We start from the raw sequence: 17,566 nt of genomic DNA, 5'->3' as shown, positions 1-17,566 counted from the left end.
TTAGTGGGAAAAATAGCCGCAGGTGCACCTTGTGAAGTACCACAGACAGAGTACTAGAGGCTCCCAGAGGCAACCCTAGGAAGTAACCTACCAGAAGGTGGTAGATTTACTGACCAAAAGAGATGTAAATTGACTATTCACAGAAACAAAACATTGAAGGGGCAAAATGCACCACTAAATCAACCAGAAAAGAGAAATGAACAGCAGACCTAATATTTACCTCCACAAAATGAAAAAAACCAGACTTATAGCTACCACATGTTCACTACTTTTTCAAGCTGACTGTAAACTCTACCATATATATATATATATTTAATATATATAACTCTCTCTATATATTAAAAGCACTAGACCCCTCTTCCTTCCAAGGCAATGAGGATTTAACCCCTGTCTCCTTCCCCACTCTGTATCTTTCTAAGGGAGAAGGTCAAGCTCACGCACCTCCAATTTTACTTCACAAGGTGGGACCAAGTTAACCTCTCTCTCTTCCTCCCTCAGAAATAGTTCACAGCCTTTGCCCTGGTTTCAGGCCAAAACCTAAATAGTTGGATTGGCTGGTTGCCCTGGAACCCTGCTACTTACAACAGGTCCACTCTAAGAGACGGTGTGCCTAAGGAGTGGCTAGCAACATTAAATGGCGTTCTCAATTAATTCTGCAACTGGTTCAAAGAAAGTTTGCTAGCCCAATTGCCAGAACAAGCCTTCAGCTAAAACTAATAAAAAAAACCCCAAATCTTCTAGTCCAACCCATTCTTGCCAGCAGAACCCTGGCTGTACATGCCCAAAGGCATTAAAATCTGCCTGGAGAACTCAAGATGACTTCAAATCCAATATTTCAGAGGAATATGGAACCAGAGGTGTTGATTGGATGCATCTTTTAGGGGCCACTTATGATGCGGTTTCTCTGGAATCCTAGCTGGAGTTCAAACTTCATACTCTTCATTGGGATCCCCAGAGGAGGATGGTAGTGCTACTTGCCCTTTGTTGGAATTAAATGTGTCCAGTGGTGCAACTGCAGACACTGGGAAGTCTGACTCATAACACTGAGCCTAGAGGGGCAGTGTAGGAGGAGGGATTCAAGCCCTTACTGGAAGGATGTCACATACATGATTCAGTCAGATCATCTGGCTCAGTCCTGCTTAGCTGAATGCAGAAAGTGCTGCAGAACATGATGGTGATAAATCAGGTAGGACATCACAGTAGACCTTCACTTTGCATGGACTCGACTTATGTGTTTTTATATTAATGTGAGTCGAGTCCACAGGGGACCCTGCTTTCTTGTACCCCACCTTGCTGCTTACCCCCATGCTGCCAGCTGGTTCTGGAGCTCCTTAAGAGGCAGCTCCTGCCTTACAGCTGTCTAGAGCTGCAACACCGGGGGCGGAGAGGGACAGGCTCAGCTGGAGCTGCCTGAGACCAAACCACACCGCAGCTGGAGCTGCCCAGGGCTCCAGCACTGTGTTTGGAACTGCCACTGCCTGAGCAGTCTTGGGTCATCTCATACCCCGGCTGGGTGGCAGCAGGGGCACCATGGCTGTTCCGCATGGCTGGTGGCTGGATTAGGAGGTGCCGTACCCTGCCACTAATCCAGCCCCCACCTGCCTGCAGGGGGAACTGGAGCCACTGGCTGGAGCAGAGGCACCAGCTGCCCACTTCCCCAGCCAGGGGAATTGCAGGGATTGCCACCTCCCTCCCCATTTATGTGAAATTTGATATGCAGTACACGGATGTTGCCCAGGACCCAACCTCCACATGAATTGGGGTTTTACTGTATTTTATGCAAGCTAATATTGAACCAGTGGCTTAGCAAGGTATGCGTAAGCCCCTTGCAACTGTAAGAGCAATCTTTTAGATGAGACAAAGAGAGAAGACTGGAATTCTTGCTGCTCCTTATAAAAATAAAGGTCAGTAAAGGTCACCCAGTGTTCTGAACAAAATTCTGCTACCTGCTGCCTACCTATAAAGTACTCTCCTCACAGTTCCTCTTGGAAGAGGTACACTTCACTTCTTGTTGTCTAGTTCCTTTGTGCTGGTAGTGGGGCAGTCGCCCCACTCTGGCAGGAAAAGGGCTAAACTCAGCCCTGAGAGGGGACTGAGGTTGAAAGAGCCATCAGCTGGGGCAATTATGTCTGCAGATAATTAGGGCCCAGCTGGGGCTGTGTAAATAGAGGGCTCCTTGGGGGTTCTTGCATCACCGAAGGGCCTAAATACTCAGACAGGCAAACCTGCTTAATGCCAAACATTGTTTGTCGCAATATTTTCTGACCTTATCCAAGGCTGCCCATTAAATGGGTGACCTTCCTCAGAGCGTGGTGCTTGGCATCACAGGGAGGCGCAGCCAGAGTTGTGATCCTTCCACAATGGCCAGTGAATCAGGGCCAAGCCCTGTGGGAGAGCACATGCTTCACCCTTCAGAAAGGCCTTGCAGTGCCCACTGACTACTCCCAGAGGCATGCTGGCTGAGTCGTGCCTTCAGTCAGGCTGGACAGCGGCTGGGCAGGAGGGAAGGGGACAGTTGCCCCCAGGCCTGGTGTTTCAAAGGGGCCCAGAGTTCTGGCTGATGTGGCTGCCCCTTTGGCAGCAGCAGCAGCTGGAGCTCCTGGCCCCTCTGAAGTGCCACTGCTCTGGCTGTGCATGGCTGTGAGGGTAGTGGAGTGGGGAGGTGGTGGCCAGCACTGAGCTACTGGCAGCACAGAGGCTTAAATGCAGCACAGAGGCTTAAATGCCCACCCCTTCTTCCCTTGGCTCTTCCCCTTCTGGGGTGTGGAGCCAGGGTCCTCTCCCACCTTGCTTTGGGGCCCAGAGCAGCTTCAGCTCCACTGCCTTCAGGCACTTGTACGTGGGCTGAATAGCCTCTCATCATGCTCACTGTGCTGCTCGCACCTCCCTGACTCTCCCTCTGAAAGTCAGAACAGGGCCCTCAGCCTGGGGAGAAGAGACCAGGAGAGGTTAATACAGAGATGTGTGAATACAACAGAACTGGCTGAAGGTTCGGAGGTCACAGAAGGAGAAATATACACAATAACAGAGGTTCATCAATTTGAAAAACTCGGAACTGGAAACAGAAGTGGAAATGCCAATAATAGACTCAATGTGGCTGATTTCAAGTGGCCATTTAAATGCTGCTTGATAAAGGTCTAATGGGAGAATAACTGACTGATGAGGTTTGTTTGGAAGGGAGCATGCAATCATAGAAAGGGTGGACGGACCTAATCATTACGCTCCAGTGGAAGACACAACTGTGGTTAATCAGAACCTGTCTGGTGTTTATGAATATCTTAAAAGCTGCTGTGGGCACACTGCCTCCCCTTCTCTGGGGAGGTGGGCAGAATATTTCTGCCCTGGCTGCTGCTAACAGAAGCTATCTGACTCTCTGTTTTGTGTTTCTAGCAGATTCTGGTAGATTCCTTTACTGAAGATTTACCCAATCATAGATGTGTATAAGATAAATCCAAGTGGAAGTGAGAACCACTGAAAGGTCAGGGAGTGTGAAGATATGACCATCTGTGGAATATGAAGCTGAAGAATGAACAGGGACTGAGAAACCCAACTTGCTTCAAGTCCTTTACTGCCACTCCAAATATCGTATTGGCTCATGTCCTGGCCAGTTTCCAACTTGGGCAAATGCATGCCCTCAGGTTTCAGCTGGGCACACGGCTTTTCATTGATGGTCTTAAACTAAGAGGTTGTGTTTCTGTGTGGTGTTGATCTTTACTCATAGAACTCACTTTTTCTTCAGTTTATGATTTTTGGCAGCATACCTGTATCTTTGAGGAGAAAAATCTAGTACCAACAAGCACAGCTACTTTTTCCAGCTGAACTTTTAGAAATGTAAAAAGCTGAAAATAAAAAGAGAGCTGTAAAGTCACAAAGATAAAAAACTACTTCACCTTGGAATGTTGCAACAAGAAACTTCCCGAGGAGATCCACGTTCCAGCCATTTCCACATGTGTCTCAGGATAACATAAATGCCCTAGAGTCATATCAGGACACACCATAGCCTATGTTCTGATTGCCAGCTTTTAAAGTACTTTTCTTGGCATTCTTTAGGGTTTCCGTCTGTTTATCTTAAGTTCCTGAAAGCTGCAGTGCCTCTCAGCTCTAGACTTGTGTTTCATGCTCTTTGGAACAGATTTATAATTACAGGAGTGCCACAATTGTTCTGAAACAAAAGTTAGTTGCAACTGCAACTCTAGTGTAATAACCTTAATCTTTGAGGTTCACTATTGCCCACTCCTCAAAAAAGCCACTGTGCAGAATTGTGACATGATGGGTGGGGTGTGTTACAGCCATGCTTCAAAAGCTTTATGGTCACCGCTCGTACACACACCCTTACGATTCTAGAGAGGGGGTAGGCACAATCTCTTCTCTTAGCTTCCTTCCTGTTTTCTCTTCCCAACAGCAGAGGGTGAATGTTTCCACTTCTCTAGACTCACCAGCCCTTAGAAAGTAAAAATGGTGGGCGGGGGAGGGCGAGTAATTTAATTTAATAGGGACTCTGGGCTGTCAGGTCTATGCAGCTGACAGCTTGCCGCCCCCAGGTAACACCTTGTGACCCCTGAGGGATGACAACCATCAGTTTGAGAACCCCTGTGATGGGTGGTGGTAGAGAGATGAAAAATATTATTAAACAAAAAGGGATCTTTTATTCTACCTGCAAACATACACAGCTCCAGTAGGTATAGAGATGCGGAGAGCAAAAACCACAGCACTCATATTTTATAAATAAAATACATTGCTTATTTTCAGATTCTCTCCTGATAGTTTAAATACACGTCCAATCATTTTTAAGGGCGACACCAAATGACCATTTCTAGCATCTAGATTAGCTTTGTTTAGATCATTAACATAATTAATTTCATCTAACTCAGACAAATTAGTGTTTCCATGTGGCTCATTAATCTCTGCCTCTTCACCTAAAGAGGCCATGCTTCACGGCACCAATATTATGTAAAACAGCAGCATGCCAGGAATATCTCAGAGTCTGTGCAGGGGCTGAGCATAGCAAATGCACATGGCCTGCTTTTGTCTAGACATGTTAATAGTGTGTTTTGGGTTTTGTAAGAGGCTCAATTTAGATCGCTAACTCCATTGAGATTTGCTGGAATTTCATTCCTACTGAAGTTTGGGGATTAAGAAGTAGGGGTTTATTGGTCATTTTTTCAGAGGAAGACCCTGGAAAAAAGAGGAAGCAAGCACGCGTTTGTGTATGATAATCCTATCACTGCTATTAATTCACTCAGAGAACACAAGAGCCATTTTGCTGATGGACCTTCAAAGGGACCTGGGGGAAAAAAGAGGGATGTGACTCTGTTTCTTCCCAGCTTCTTCAATTTTCCACTCACTTCCTCCTCGGATAAGTGAGCGTGTTTCCCTTGCCAGCCAGGTTGTGTACCCATCACTGGGTAAGGAAGCAGTTATGTGCGGAGCATAGAGTAACTGATTTACCATAAACCAGCCAAGGCTCACACATGTTAGTACTGGGACTGTACCCTGATTATTGCCCTCGATGGCCAGCTACCAGTTTTGCTGCACAAGTACAAACCTTAGAATAGATCAGCCAAGCTGCTATTTGCCTTTGTGTAACATTTGCTTTGTTTGCAAGCCTGACTAAACTGCATGAACGTCAGTTACAGCTTGCTTAGGTAGATCTCTGTGTTAGGTATGTATATGGCCCCATTCCCATTGTGTCTGAGATCCTCTCAATCTGCTAATGCAGGGGTGAGCAAACTTTTTACGTTGGGCCCTACTTTTTATCCCTTTAATTAGCAGGGCCCCACAACCTGTCTAATGTAATCCAAACTGATGGAAATTTTGGTTATGTTCATATGTAAAAAAAAGAAAAGAAACCTTTTGACATGTGTAAGAAAATAAGTCTGTAGAAAGTAAAATCTTCATTGATCGCTATATAAATGTGAATACGCACACATAAAAACAGTAACGTAGTTCAACATTTTAATTAGATGGCCGAGGCTGAGAACCAGCACTGCAGCCCCCACCCCCAGGGGTCTGTCCCCTACTTTGCACACCCCTGTGCTAATGCATATCTCCTCACAACACCCCGCGCAGTAGAGCTGTTGTGGGAATGAATACTGTTACTCCCATTTTAGTCACTTACTAAATGACTGCCAAGGTCACATATGGGAAGTCTCCCCTGCCCTGCCCTGCCCTGCCCTGCCCTGCCAAGAGAAGTAGCCAGAAAGCAGGGCCTCCAGACAGCCAGAGAACATTCTATCTTCTTGAGTTTAATTCCTCTGTTCTGTGCTAATTGGCTGTTGGCTTCAAAATACCCTGTCCCATTCGCTCCTTGTTTCTTCACCTCAGCATCACTCCACACTTGCCCCACCTCCCCTGCCCTGACCCCTTCATGTCCTCTTCCCCCTCCCTGTTTGTCCCGTTTAACCAGTCCTCTCCTGACTAAACCCACATAACACCAATAAACGTATTTAATGTATTACACTGTGGAGCTGACATGCCATTTGCAGCCATCGCATTGTTCATTTAGTGTCCTCTGAAAACCTGCTGATGTGCGGGGAGGGGAAGGGGACAGTTACCCCAGGGCCCAGCAATTCAAAGGGACTTAAGAGTTCCAGCTCCCATGTGCTCTGGTGGAGCTAATGGCTGGGGGATGATGGGCGGGGTGTGCTCCTGGTGGCACTGAGGGCTGTCTTCTTCCATCTCCGCCCCTCGTACCCTCTGCCCTGCCCCTCCCGGGAGCATGGAACCAGCCCCTCCCCCAGCTTGCCCAAGGGCCCACTCTTGGACTGCTCTGGTCCATGCTCCCTGGCGAGTGGTGTTCTAGGTGTAGCCATTGCATCATTCATATACAAGGCTATGATATTTTTTCATGGAGGTTGGGGAAGTCACAGGACATGTTACTTTCAGCATCCTCTGTGAATTCAGCCAGTGGTTGAGAGCTGTGAGGTACCCCCTCCACCCAGTGGGGCACCCGGAGCCCCAGACCACCACAGATGGTGGGGGGATGCCACAGCGCCTGGCCCCCGCTAGCGGTGAGGCTGTAGTTGTTGGCTGCCACAGGCAGCAGGGGTACGTTGGAGATCCTGGTCACAGTGAGCAATGAGAGGACCCCGGAACACCAAGACCCAGAGGGACTGGGGGCTCCCAAAGCTCACCCTCTGTAGGTGGTGTGGGGACCCAGCAACTGAGCTCCCCATTTTTTCATGGATATTTTTGATAAAAGTCATGGACAGGTCATGGTCTCCCATGAATTTCTCTATTGCCTGTGACCTGTCTGAGGCTCTTACTAAAAATATCCGTGACAAAACCTTGACTTCAGTCAATAATCATTCTCATCCCTCCTCTTGGGGAGCATCGAATGTTCTAGTTTGGTGCCCCAGCCACCTTAGTTCCTTCCAGTTGTGAGCATTTCAATGAATTAAGCTTTACTTCAGGGTACTCCTGGATCTGTAGCTAGTTTTTGATTTAGAGTTAGTTCGTTAGTATTTTAGCAGCTAATTAATGGTTTAAGTATTGGTATTCATTTAAGTTAGTTACAAGTCATAATTATCACCATCAACAACGCGTTGATATCTGATACTTCTTTCACTATTTCCTTCCATCTTTCCCTGTCTAGTGTGGAGTGGCTTAGTTTCTGTAGAGTAGCACTGCACCAATCTACTATATCATCTATCCCTTCTCTGTGGGATCTGCCTCTCCTATTCAAACTGTCCGTTATACCAAATACCAGGGTCTTGATTCTTCATTTGTTGTTCATTCTGCATATATGCCTGAATAGTTGTAATTTTCATTGTATAACCTTCTGCAGTAGGTTCTCTTTTGGCTGTATCTTCCTATATAATTCCTCGTCGGTGACTTTCTGCATCCATCCTATTCTCAGGATCTGTTTATAACAACTCCTCTCGAATGCCAATATTCTTCTCTTTGAATCTTTCATTATCGCCCATGTCTCACATCCGTACAACATGGTGCTGAACACACATTGTCAAGACAAGTCAATTTCATTCCTAAGCTAATCGCTTTCCTTTTCCAGATCTTATCCATTGGCTTCAAACTTGCTCTTGCTTTTGCTATTCTAGTTGCTATTTGCTTCTTATAGTCTAGATCCTCATTACGTTGCTCCCCAGATATGTGAACTTCTCTGTGTTCTCTAGTTCAATCCCACCTACACTGATCTTCCTTCCTATTACCTTATCTCCAAATACCATTGTTTTTGTTTTATTGATGTTCATAATCAATCTGTACTGCTTCCCTTCCTCGTTTAGCACCTGCACCAGTTCCACCAGCTTCTCCTCATCTTCCTCAATGATAACTATAACATCCACGAACCACAGGTTGTTCATTCTTTTCCCCTGCACAGATATCCGTTCTACATCTTCCTTGATCTTGTCCATCACTCTCTATAGATACATGATGAAGATACTTGGCAATATCGGAGCTCCTTGTCTCGTACCTCTGCTTGTTCTAAACCAATTTCCCAATTCCCCACATGTTCTCACTGCTGCCTCTGGATTGTCATTGATATCCTTCAACAACCATATCAGTCTGCTATCCACTCCATATGACTCCAGCACCACCCAAGTCACTTTCTGATCTATACTGTCAAATGCCTTTTGAAAATCAATGAAGCTGTGTGAAGAAAAATTTCCTTTTATTAGTTTTGAACCTACTACCCATCAATTTCATTTGGTGTCCCCTAGTTCTTGTATTATGGGAAAAGTTCTGCATAATGTGTCAAAAATAACACAATAAAATCATGCCAGGTTCAATTATTTCAGTATTTTATTTCAAAATACATCTCAGCAAGTATGTCTGTAACAATACAGACCACAAAAGAGTCAGGAAATGTTTTTTGACAAATAGTTTCCTTACTAGGCATATTAATACAGAACTCTGGGAATAAGTCACTTAAACTACAGAACAGAAGTGTATTTCCTGCACCTGTCAGAAGCAATCAAAGCCTCAGTGGAGTCAGTGGTAAGGGAAGACCTGAGGGAAAGGGAAGTGATTGCTTGGAAGGAGGTGGGAAGGGAACCCGAAAGATTGTGGGGTGCATGTGGGAGAAGTAAAAAAACAGTTTTTTTTGGGGGGAAAGAGGGATTTTTAGGGAACTGGGGAGCTTCTCCCACAGAGACCTTGGTTTACTCCAGCTTCTCCCATTAAGTAGGGTGACCCTCCATCCTGTTTCCGCTGGGCCAGCCCCATATTTTGGGCAGCAAGAAGGCGTCCCAATTTATTTTAGAAAAGGGGCTGATTGCCCCATTTTTGGAGCAGTCAGGAGCACACCTGTGCTGCTGCCCCCCAGCTCCCCACAGCTTGTGGGGCCTGGGAGCTGCACCAGTGTGTCTGCTGCCTGTCTCCCCAAGTGGGAGCTGGGAGCCAGACCCAAGCGGCTGCTGCCTGGCTCCTGGCTCCTTGCAGCGTGGGGAAGCCAGGAGCACACCAGCACAGCTGCCACATAGCTCCCCAATGCACGGGGAAGCTGGGAGGAGCACTGGTGTGGCTGCTGCCTCCTTCCCGGTTCCCTGAGGTGTGCAGAGCTGGGAGGCCACCTGCGTGGCTGCCACCCAGTTCCAAGTTACCCAAGGCATGGGGGGCCAGGAGCCTACCCATGCTGCTGCTGCCTCCTGCCTGGTGCCCCAAGGTGTGGGGCAGCCAGGAAGGTCCCACAGGGTGACAGCCCTTGGCAGCTGCAGATGGGAGGCAGCTCCCCCACCCCCCCGTGCGATATTCGGGATAGGAGGATATGGTCACCTGACCGTTAAGTCAGACTCATCTGCCCATATTCCTCTGTATCCCTGCACCCACACCCAGCCACCTCTCCTCCCCTGGACCACAGGTGTCCCTGTGCTGCTCCCTGCATCCTCATGTGGCCCCTCATCTCCTCTCCTATTCAGCCCCTGGCTCAATGCTGTCACTCTGCTAGTTCCTGTTCCGCCACCCCAGGCTGTGCCCCCACTAGCCCTTCTGAGCCAGTCTGAGTAACTCACAGCAGCTCCATGCACCCTACTCTCTCTGTCCCCACCCTTGTATCAACTCACCAAGCCCCATGGGCAGTGGGGTCTAAGAAAGGTAGTCACAGTCCCCTCCCTCTCTATGACTGGATGCTCTGGCCATGAGTCAACTGCCCTCTGTTCATGTGCCACAGCAGTCCCCGGAAGACAAAAGGTGTAACTGCAGTGCTTCCCCTAATAGAATCTATTTTCTGCACAAGCTGGGGGGGAGGGCATAAATCCTGCACATGAACAGTGGTGCATAATTCCCCCAGGAGTCATACTGATATTTGTGCTAGCTCTCATTGAGCTAGTATAAGTGTAAATAGGAGAACAGCTGCAGGGCAGTGCAGGAAGTAATTGTGGGGGCTTATCTGTGTCAGGTATATACCTGCCTGAAATCAGTGGATACATACGTGGCACAGCTTAACCAATGCTCCTACCAGTGCTGCTGTTTGTACTCATGCTTGCTTGATGGGAGCTAACAAAAGTATATGCACACGTGTGGGGGGAACACACCCCTGGCTCATGGTGTAGACATAGCCTTACTAGATATTACTTTGTGTTTGTACAGCACCTGACATAATAGGGCCCAACTCTTGGTTAGCCCTTTGACAATTGGTAATGCCCATGATCATTATTATTATTATGATTAAGTCTATCAAAGAAGGGAGTTAAACATGTTTCCCAAAGCCCACGCTCTAGCCCCTGAGCTCTGAGTCATCCTTTATCCCTTATAAATTCCAGTAGGCTTATAACAGGTTTTCCTATCTACACCAGGGGCTGGGCAGTGCTGACTGAAATCCCCAGTGTAGAAGAGGCTGCATGCACTCCATCAGTGTCGCAAATGGTATCTGATTTATGCAGTACAGTGACCACAAGCAGGAGCTGCAGAAATGCCAATTTCAATTAAAAAAAAAATAGAAGCAAAGATTTATTTTTGGTTATGTGACAGGAGGAAGATTTCAGCTAGTCACAGCCCAGGGAAATCAAATGTTCTCATCTCACCTGGGGACACGGAGGTACTTTTGGATGCTAAACATGACCAGCTGCATCACTCCTTTCCTTCCCAGGCCACCTTGTTCAAATAATGAATACATTTCCCTGCATTTGAACAAAACCTAATTTCACCAGCATTCCCAGGGGTCCCTATACCTTTCAGACACTTTCTCTTGGAAGATCATGTATAATGGGGCCAGATCTTCAGCTGATGTGAACTACCATAGTTTGCTGAATATCTGGCCACTTTTGTCCATTTCTTCTGTAAAATACTATGGACAGTTGTGGTCCTTGACTTATACCAGGGGTCTGCAACCTGCGGCTCTTTAGTTCTTTGTGGCTCCCAACACTATAATCACAAAGTAAAAAAAAAAAAAAAACCCTCCTGATTATGTTTGACAAATGGTGAACATCTACAAACCCAACATATCTGAATAACAAAACATTGGAGAACTCCCCCTTCAATATGTGCAGTGCATCATGGGATATGAAACTGTATCAGTGTTTTGACTGTGTTGCTAATAAAGCCTTGATTTGGAAAAGGAAAAGGAAGCGTGTGGCATTCCTGATGTGAAGGGCAACATGCATTTTAAGAAAGAGCACTGAATTTAAATGTGGAGTAAAATTGGCATAATTCAAGAAGGTTTGTCAGTGAAAGCCAGGAAGACAGTGGTACAAACACAAACACATAAAGTGTGAGGAAATAGAATATGTAAAAACTTTGTGAACAACCTGCATTACAAATCATTGTGTGCTCTTATTAAAATAGGGATTACAAAAAGCATACTTTGATGCTATTTATTAAGGACCATCTTGTATTCACCCACATTGTCAGTCTTGAATTATTGATTTTTTTACTGAATTTGAAAAAATGATTCTTCTTGCTCTTTTGGTTGCTGACACATGACATATACACTACAAATAATAATAATAATAATAATAATAATAATAATAAAAATAATAAATATGCACTTGTGTTGAATCTTCATCATGGGTGAATCAAACTTAATGCCTTTCCCAGAGCTCCTCCCAACACCTCAGATCATTAAAATGGAACACACCTATGTAAATTAATGTAAAACTTCATGGACTTCACATTGACATATTCAAATGAAATGCTAACAGTGAAGAGCCTCCTTGGCTTGGACCAAATCAGCTGACAAAGCTTAAACTTCTGCCTGACTGAGAAGTCATGCCCCAGCAGAACAGATAGTCTGCACTAGATTAACAGGAAATCTGATTAAATTCATCAGGACCGGTCAAAAAATTCAAGAGTTGAAATCTTCTCTTAAACTTCTAACTGGGCCAGAAATCTTCCTGTGCACTAAAATCTTCAGAAGTGCAGCATGAGCTAGGTGGAGTCTATTGACTCCTTGAACCTAAAGCCAAGCAGCTTGGCTAATGGACTTTACAAGCTCCACTGCCTGCATCAGAAGAGTTTATAATTTCCAGTGCAAGTGGCTCTCATCCAGAATTGACAGACTCTGTCAGCCGTGCACATAGCGCTTGTAACCTCCTTCTACCTGAGCAAGTCAGCCAGCAGACCTGAAAGCTCCACCACCTGCAACCGCTCAGTCTGAAGATTGTATGCTCTTGTACCCAGAAAGGTTTGACTGATAGAGCTTATGGGCCCCACCCATGCATCTGTACCCCAACACAGCTTCTGAACTCTGCCACACTTTTAGGGCATGACTTTCAAAAGCACTTAGTATTGGCCTATCTTTGCTCCTACTGATATTCAAGGGGACTAGTGCAATTAGGCTAATACCTGATTCCAACCTTGTCGTCCACTGCTGTGAGTAAAACACTCAAAACTCCATGGCAAATAATGCTTAAATAGCTTCTAGCTTGATCAGAAATCGTGCTTTGCGCTCGTATCTCATCAAAGACACTTGCATAAACCAAGTTTGAAGTTTCTAGGCCAAGCCATTTTTGAGATATCACATGGCCAAGAAGTAGTAGAAGAATTTGCAAAAAAGCAAAGGACACAGTTTATTTTTGAAGCACAGTCTCCCAGACATGGCTTGTTCAGTTTAATTCTAAGTTAGTCAGAAATGTTCTTTAGTAGGCAAAGAACGCACATGGAAAAATGGAAGCACAAAAGACCATTTGGTGGAAGGACTTTAGAGGAGGTCCCAAACCTGCATGCAAAGTTATGGAAAGACTGACAGTATATACCAGGGGTCAGCAACCTTTCTGAGGCACAGTGCCGAAATTTGACCTTTTGTCCTCTACGTACGGTCCAACTACCGGTGATACTTTAAAAAGTCACTAACAGTCCTACTTACAACAGCTGCATTAATAAATAAATGAAGATGTAAAGTTTTACCGTTTAGATGATGATTGGTAGCATTAGCTGGTCTTTTGTTAATTCACAGGTGACGTGGCTCCTGGCTGCCTGGGGGAGGAGGAGTGGGGCGGAGCTCCCGCCTCATGTGCCGATGAAAATCAGCTCACGTGCCACTCTTGGCACCCATGCCAGGGTTTGCTGATCCCTGCTGTATACACTCACACATACTGTTTAGTTATATACACACACTCTGTATAGGAACCTCTTGATTTTATGAACTCTGATTTTTAGAGGACTTTGTTTTATCCAAAATATTGGTGTGTTCCTCAGCCTGAGAGTAGATTATATTCACATACACTCCTGATTTTACAAACTTGCCATTATAGCACCAGTTCTGGGAGCTTGCAAACCATTGTAAAGCTGGGATCTTTCACAAGTCTGCATCTCTAGAAAAAGGGCCAACGCTCCAACTCATCGCAGTGTCTCTATATCACACCGATCTTTATGTATATTTGTATAAATATGTCTATAAGTATACCACTGCTTTTTTATCTGTTTTCTCCCTTTAAGAAAAGGGCTCAGTCTGACATCTATATATTAAAAAATAGAGTTAAGATTAAAGACTTTAGTGTTTACCTTACCATTACTCTGGTTTGCTTTTAATGTCACGAGCGATTCCAATTCATATTTTCGTCTGACCTTGTCCCCATCGATACAGGCCTTACCTTCAGAGGAAAAATATGAAGTACTCTCAGAGGATTCCCCACTTTCAGGGTCACATGGCTTCTAGCAAACTCCATTAGGAAGCCACTTTCAAAGCTCATTATTTGAGACACTTGCCTCTAGACTTATGTGCTAGTTGTTTGACATGCATGCCTCAGTGGGTTCAGGACGTATACTGAATACATGCATAATGATTGCTCCCTTTCATCCTCATGGCACCAGGATGAGTTCTGCTTAGACTCAAGTCACTTCTTGTTATCTTTAGTCCGAGGGCAGATCAGAGTCCTACCTTACTGTGGATCATAGGAAGTTGGTTAGGGAATCCCCATTTCTCCTCCCTTTCATTTCATGGGATAACAGAATGGGTGTAACCAAGTGGCAGAGTCTCCTCCAACTGATGACTGGACTGTTGGAGAGCCTGCGTCATGCATATCCCATACTACTACTGAGACGTGATTTGAGATTGTTCCAGGATCCAGAGGCAATGGATCTATCAGCTTTTGGAAAACTTCTAGCTACCCATTAATATACAGACATCAGTGATACAAAAGTGGATCTTACATCTGCTTTCCTCCAAATGGTCAGTAGTAAAATCTCTTCATTTGGTTTACCAATTAGCGGCGAGCTTCAATGTCTTTTCTTGCCACCAGTCAGAACTTGAGAAGACTTAAGGTTTAGAGATAAGATGAGAAATTTCACTTGTTTTCCTTGGCTCAGAAATTAAATTATTTTGTTAGTCTTTAAAGTGCTACACGACTCCTGGTTTGTTTGGTTCAGAAAGGTGTTCTAGACCAGTAACTCACAACTTTTCTACTCTACTGTGCCCCTGCCAGAGTCAGATTTGTCTTGAGTGTCCCCAAACTTCACAGTACTTAAAAACTAATTGCTTACAAAATCAGATATAAAAATACAAAAGTGTCACAGCCATACTATTGCTGAAAATTTGCTGACATTATCATTTTTACCATACAATTATGAAATAAATCAAGTGGCATATAAATACTGTGCTTATATTTCAGTGTATGGTGTATAACTCAGTATAAACAAGGCATGGCATGAAATTTTAGTTTGTACTGACTTTTCTAGTTCTTTTTACGTAGCTTCGTATAAAAGTAGGCAAGTTGTGATGCCCCCCTCCCCAATGCTTTATGGAAAATGGGTTATGAATATAAATATGTGTGACTCAGATATGCCTTGGACAAACTGTGTTTTGCAACCTATCATTTTTAATGTTATGTCCTGTTGAATCTGTATATCATATTTTGTGCAGGTATCATTCTCGCATGTCAAGTTAGAAATATGAAATGTATATCTGTTTATAGTTTAAATGAGCTAATGAAGGCCGTTACTGGTGTCCCAACACTAACAACTGGGTAACCTGATGTCTTGTAAATGGCTTTATTTGTCTTGTAGGTCTGGGAGTTGATTGGTCTAGAAAGACATGTGACCATGCCACCTGGTGCAGGTTTGCATTTTGGAATTCAGTGGGGGATGATAAAACAAAGGATTCCTGCCCAGGGTGGCAGTCTATTTAAGCAACGGAAATCTTTCAGCTCTTTGTCTTCAGCCTGCTTTGGAAGTTGCCAGACACACACTAATGAGAAAGACAAGTGCTTTACTGGAGACCCAGGTGAGGATAGGATCTTTTCTGACCTGAAGCTTTTACCTGATATAAAAATGGCTATTTAGGGTAAGAACTCAGAAGTAACTAGATTCTTAGCGGAGTAGAATTAGCTATGTATTTTCTCTTTTGTTTCATTGGGTAACTCACTTTGATCTGCTTGATTTTATTTATAACCACTTAAACTCTACTGTTTTGCTTAATACGAGCTCCTTTGTTTATAACTAAGCCCAGTGTAAATTGTTATTACCTGGGGAGGTCTACCACTGTGTGTATCTCTTTTTCTTTGATGAAGGGAGCTTACCTAATGAGCCTTTCCTGTGCCAATCTTTTGCAGAGAGAGACAAATTTATTTGGAGGCTTTGATTCCTGCTGGGGATTGATTTCCTGGGTGTTGTTTCCCAGAGCTGTACCTAGCTAGGGCAGATATATCAGTGTCTGCATTGCTTTGCATGGGTGCTGTAACGCCAGCTTTGTGCCTTGTCTGGGGTAAACCAGAGGATCTGGCTCAGCAGTACAGGATGGTGGGGAGTCCCAGAGAGCATGTGTCAATGGCTTGATCAGCACACCGGGAACATCCCAAGGGGTCTTCTGTGACTGCATCCCACCACACAAGTATCTAGATGAGTTGAGGTACACTCTGGAAGACCTCTGCATACCGTCAAAAATGCAAGTATTCGTCACTGAGACCCATTGCTCCAGAGTGAAACTCATGCATGGCTGAGGGGACCAATCTGTGGTAGAGCAGAAGAATGGTGCAGGCTTGCCTTTGTGACCTAATACGAAGGGAAGGATAGGTGAACGAATTTTCCACGTGCCCAAAAAAAGTCACTCCACTTTCAAATTGAAACTGCCAGTTTGTTGCCCACGTAATCTGGTATCCATCTTCTAGCACTGAACTGTACTGGAAGTGTTATAGGAAAGAGCTCCCCCTCCATAAGGCATCTTGTTACCATCTTGCATTCTTATACGCCACAGGAAAATTTATCTTTCTCATTACATGTCCTCAACAATGACAATCAATAACTCTTGCTATTATTCTGGCCACGGTAGCTCCTGGCATATCTGTATCCATTCCATACCTCATTTTATTTTTTTTTAAAGCAGGGAGTTCAACTATCTCAACAAAGGAGGTTGAACGCTCAGTGATGGGCAATGTGATGTTTTTGAAATGACACTGCCATGCAAAGCAAATGCTCTGCTTTATTAGGACAAAAGGTGGTGAAATACTAACAATATGTTATTGTTAACAGGCAAAATAATTCTCAAGCCTTCCTTAAATCTTTTGTAAGTGCTTACGTTTACTTCAATTATTCCTTGCAACAATGAGTTCTATAAGTGAAATTAAAAGAAAATTATTTTTTGTCATGTTCTCTTAGCCTCCTTGTCCCCTTATTTGATCTTGTAACAGAAAAGTCTTTGAAAGTCAGGCACTTCTTGACAAGCACTGGCATAATTTACATTTTGATAGCACACTTCCAACTGATGGATTCCAAAGCATGCTTTAAACTATTCATAATGCAGCAATCGTTACACCTGGCTCTGTGATAAGGAGCATAGAAATACTACCCAATATCCTTAGGACAGAAAGTGAAGATGAATTTTGAAATTAACAGATTTCAAAGGGAATTTTAGTGGGGTATAATGGAATTACCCCCATTGGATGTGACCAGAACAGCAGTCAGGATTCCTCGTGTTATAAAATGTGCCTTATGATCTTTCATAATGACAAGTGTTTGGTATCTCATGTTGACATTTCATCCAGAAGACAGCACCTCCTGCCATCAAGAACTTGGTTGGGAATTGGGATCAATGATGAACCAAAAAAACAAAAAAGAGTTCCACTTTCCAACTTATCAACCTACCCATACCACTTCCTGCAGTACTTGGTTGTCCCTCAGTGTTCTCTCATCAGATTTATAACTGCTTTTTGCCTTGGGTTGGTGTCTCATTAGATGTCTG

The sequence above is a fragment of the Carettochelys insculpta genome, chromosome 1 (assembly GCF_033958435.1).
Source record: "Carettochelys insculpta isolate YL-2023 chromosome 1, ASM3395843v1, whole genome shotgun sequence".
Taxonomy (NCBI): domain Eukaryota; kingdom Metazoa; phylum Chordata; order Testudines; family Carettochelyidae; genus Carettochelys; species Carettochelys insculpta.
This window is presented reverse-complemented; position numbering follows the sequence as displayed.